The following is a 4853-nucleotide window of genomic DNA, read 5'->3' as shown; positions in this document are numbered from 1 at the left end:
CCCTAAATAAGCTAGTGCTTGCGTCTATTTAGGTGTACTACCTAAAATATATTAGACACACTCCTCACAATCATCACTTAACATTCTAAGTTTAAGTCTAGAAATAAATACTTATTCCTAGTTCGCTTAAACTAATGCTCTGATACCAAATGTGACATCCCCATTTTCACGGCCAGAAAAGACTGATTTAGTTTATGCTTTATAAAAATCAGAGTACCCTTTTTAATAAAAATGTTGCGGAATTTGTTCCCAGAAAAACATGATAAATACGTTATCAAAGCATTTCCGAAGAAATGTATTTTATTCATTTTAAAACATTGGGATGTCATCGTCAATTCAGAAACATAAGCATAAACAGAACTTACATTCATTATCACTAGTGATTTATATCTCCTTAATCTCTCAGTGTAATATAACTTCATATAGACACCTGTGATACAAATAAACTGAGTGGGTCAGGTTGGGAAACCTGGTGAGTACATAGGGTTTTCAACCCACAATAATATAATTATTATGTTTAAACATCAAACAATCAACCCAATTACCCATCCCCATTATCTTCTTTATTCTTAAGGATCTACCCTAAGAATCAGCTATTCCTCTTTCATTTATTCCTAAGGATCATCCTAAGGAATTGGCACGAAGTCCATCGTTGCCATGGTTTACACAACGGGCACTAAGTCTGCATAGTCGCCAGGGTTTAGGCACCAAGTCTGCATGGTCGCCAGGCTTTAGGCACCAAGTCTGCATGATCGCCATGGTTTAGGCACCAAGTCTGCATGGTTGCCAGGGTTTAGGCACCAAGTCTGCATGATCGCCAATGTTTAGGCACCAAGTCTGCATAATCGTTAGGGTTTAGAGTACACCGGGTGAACACATCGTTCACAACACCTACAGGTTGCGAGCCTACTAGTGTTCCACTGGACTGTCTAGAATAGTCCGTGGTTGCCATCCATAATCTGCTAGATGACGGGGCCACGCTTGGGTAAAAGGCTTCTCTCATTGTTCACCTCTCACCCTTATCTCATGGTCTATATCACCTCTTATCTCAACATTCAATTCATATTTCACCTACCCATGTTTTACCCAACATATTTGTAGATATAAAATACATATATAGTTTAAATCATTTAAAACATCTATACAATATTTCATTCAGCATAGACAGCAAGTATTCAGACAATATGCACACATAGCATGTAATTTATATAAAATACTTCATATCTATATGTAAGATGAAAGTAACTATGCACTCACCTGATAAGGTGGTGACTAGGTACTCGGACAACACTTTGTTATCTCAAAACAATTTTCCCTTGACAAAACAACGGGTTTTATCGAAAACCGGGCTTCGCTTGGAGCAGCGTTTCCGAGCCAAAAGGCTCTTTTTCTCGGGACTCCGGGAGCCTCAAGGCTTCCTTCGAGTGCTAATGGGTTTACCTAGGCTTAGGAGGGGGTTAGGGCTAGAGAGAGAACCTAGAGAGAGAAAGAAAAGGTTGGAATGGTGTGAATTTGTGGCAGCCCTCGCATGCCTTTTATAAGAACTGATCTCGGTCTACGTTGGGCGTAGTTACGAGGTACGCTGGGCGTAAGGAGGCTTCGTACGAGACACGCGTCAGAAAACAGCAGGGGCTACGCGACACTCTTCGGACCGCAGGTGTAACATCCCGTGTTAATAAGATAATTAAATAATAAACCTGGAACCCCGAGAAGTAATTTTTATTATTATTTTATATTATTATAGTTCAATTCAGATAATAATTAGTGGGGGTTGGTTTCGGGGTACCAAATGAGATACTTTTGATTTCCGAGGGTTTAAGTGTAAGTGCGGGACTTATACTGAAAGGATTTTATGGAGTAAGGGGCTGAAGTGTAAGTTTCGGATCTGATTTGAAAAGAATTCATTATGGAGGGGCCATATGGTAATTACTTGGACTTATTATGTAAGGATTTCAGAATGGAGGGTTTAGATTGTAAATTAAGGGTTGTTTTGAAAGGAATAATGCGGGGAGGGACTAGTTATGCTATTATGGGAAAATGTTATAAGGGAACCGGGGGTATATAAACCCGCTATCACCATTCGAACCCTAAACCTAATCTATTGAGGGGAGCCGCCACCTTATGCTCCAACCTCCATCATCGCCGCCCAGCTCAACTGCCACCTCCCTCCTCATCTTTCCGATCAGCTAAGGCCACCGGAAGAAGACCGCCGTCGACCTCCGTTCGTCCCAAGTCGTGATTACTCGAGATCGTTGTGTTGAGGTGGGTCACGAACGTCACTGTTCCGTTCACCGCCGGTATCAATCTCGCCCGTCGCCGTTTGCCAACCCACTCCACTATTGCAAGCCGCCACCGTCGTCGTTCAGCCTTGGAGATCGGAAGCCAACGATTGTAGAGGTCGCTGTGGTTCGTGGTTGGGCCTCCCTCTTCCGTTTCGCCGGTGGCTGCTGGACCTTGATGTCGCCGTTCGCCGCGGCTGTCACCACCAAAGAATCACGCTGCTGCCGCCGCCGCTTTGCGGTTGGTTCATCCAGTCAAGTTCTCCGGCATCCTTCTGTCGCCGACTGGTGGCGTCCTTTCCTAGCAAGTTGAGTGCTGCTGTTGTTTTGGGTGTGTGTGTTCAGCCGTGTCTTACAAGATTGTGGGTGTCTCGGGTTGCTGTTTCCGGAGAAAGATCAAGGAAAAAAACCACCATGGCTGTCGGCCATGGTGGCTACCGCCTCAAGACCGCCATGGAGGGTGTGTATATTGCTGTGTGTGTTTATTAGTATTTGTGTGTGTGTATTGGAATATTGCGTTGTAATGTGTAATCCATCGGAATAGTAAAGAAAATCCGTCACCACCACCGGCCGCCGTGTCGGGTGGCGGTGTGCTTGTCTTGTTGTGTTTGACTCGTTTGGGGATGTTTGGACAATGTGGAACCAAGGAAACCCTAATGGGCCCAAAGAAGCCCTAGTGGGCCCAATGGAACCCTAATGGACCCAATGAAGATCTAATGGACCTAAAAGCCCACTCACTTGATTAATGGGCTAGTAATTGGGTTGGAAACCCTAATTAGGGTTTGGAAAACCCTAATGCCATGAAACCCTAATTTTGGGATTTATTGGGACCCGCACGTGAAAGCCCTAATCTCACTCGGGCCTTGAATTGGGCCTTCCTATTGGGCTTTGGTAATTGGATTATTAATGGACCATCCAAGAATGATCATATAGACTAGAATATGTTGATGGGCTTAGGGTAAGGCCCATATGAGGGTGTGGGCCCAATTTGGAAAATTGGGCCATAGTTTCGGCCTTGATGATTATATGATATTGGGCCATATGTTGGGCTTTGGCCCATTACTTGACTATTGAGCCTGTAGTGTGTGAGTTGGACTTTGGGCTTGGAACCCAATTATTAATTGGGTGTTGTTTGATGTTGACAGTTCGGGAATCTGTCAACCAGCAGCTGGAGTTTTATCGGCGGGACTTCAGCAGTGCCAGGTAAGTTCTCCTCACTATATCAACAGGGTCTAAGGCACCAAGGCCGGCCCTTTATGGATTGTATTCGGATTATTGCATGTTATGCTTACTGATTTATATCCTGGTAGTTGGGATGGTGATGATATGTTAGTGAACTGTTAGGTCTATATCCTGGTTATAGGATTGTCGCTATGCTTTGTGATCTGTTAGATCAGTTTGACTGTTATATATATACATGCTAGTGTTATATGATGTCTATGTGCACATGATTGTCCTGGTTATAGGATGGTGCTATGTTAGTGACCGGTTAGGTCTGTATCCTGGTTATTGGGATGTTGCTATGATTGGTGATTTGTTAGATCGGTTTGACTGTTATATGAAATGAGCTAGCGTATGATATTTATGTGCACATGTTTGTTTGATTGGGGGTTAGGTTGAGGCGGTCCTGCTTTGTGCTGTAGGTGAACATACCCGGCGAGCGGCCGGATAGGCTGTAGGCCCTACGTGGCGGTCCAGACGTGCCGAAGGCTCGAAGAGCAGTCCAGATAGACTGAAGGCCTGTGAGGCGGTCCAGTCAGGATGATGACTCATTATGCATGTTGTTCTGTATTGGTTATATGATATGGTTATGTTTGTATGGCGTTGGTATTTTGGGGAAACTCACTAAGCTTCGGGCTTACAGTTGTTGATTTTGTTTCAGGCACTTCTGATGATTGCTGATAGGCGAAGGCGTGATCGTGCACCTCCTCATATTTTCATGATTGATTCTGGGAATACTCTGATGTCTAAACTATTTTGAAAACAACCTGTAATAACTTAATGGTTTTAAAATGTGTTAAAAAGTTTAAATTTGGCTTTGGCTTGAATTTTATGGGTGTTACAAGTTGGTATCAGAGCCTTGGTTTGAGTGAATTGGAGGACACTCGTGTGAATCCAGTCTCAAATCAAGGAAAGGATTTTAAAATGAATTTTTTTTAAATGGTTTTCAAAATAAGTAAAGGAGGATGCAGGGTGTACGATCAGCCAGAGCTAGTAAGTAGACCCCAAAATACCATACAGTTATTTGATTATGTGATATGTTAGAACAGCATGCTAGTATTAGGCTAGGGATCTTCAGGAATTGAATGATAGAATTGCCTGATTACATGATGCCTGCTAGCCTAGGGTTTCCTTATATGAGATTGACATCATTACTGTAGTTACTTGTGTATGCATCACGACTGTATATAATTAAGATCTTATAGCCTGAGAATGTTTGATTTGGCCTTATGTTCTATTCTTATTGATTAGGGCTTAGGGTAGGATCGAATATTCAAAAGTCTATGGGGTCCAGCGTTATTTATGGCTAGCATACACTAGTGCTGCAGGGTTGGTGGAAGTTTCATGGATGGG

The sequence above is a fragment of the Lactuca virosa genome, chromosome 3 (assembly GCF_052849685.1).
Source record: "Lactuca virosa cultivar CGN04683 chromosome 3, Lactuca_virosa_CGN04683_v6, whole genome shotgun sequence".
In the NCBI taxonomy this organism is placed as follows: Eukaryota; Viridiplantae; Streptophyta; class Magnoliopsida; order Asterales; family Asteraceae; genus Lactuca; species Lactuca virosa.
This window is presented reverse-complemented; position numbering follows the sequence as displayed.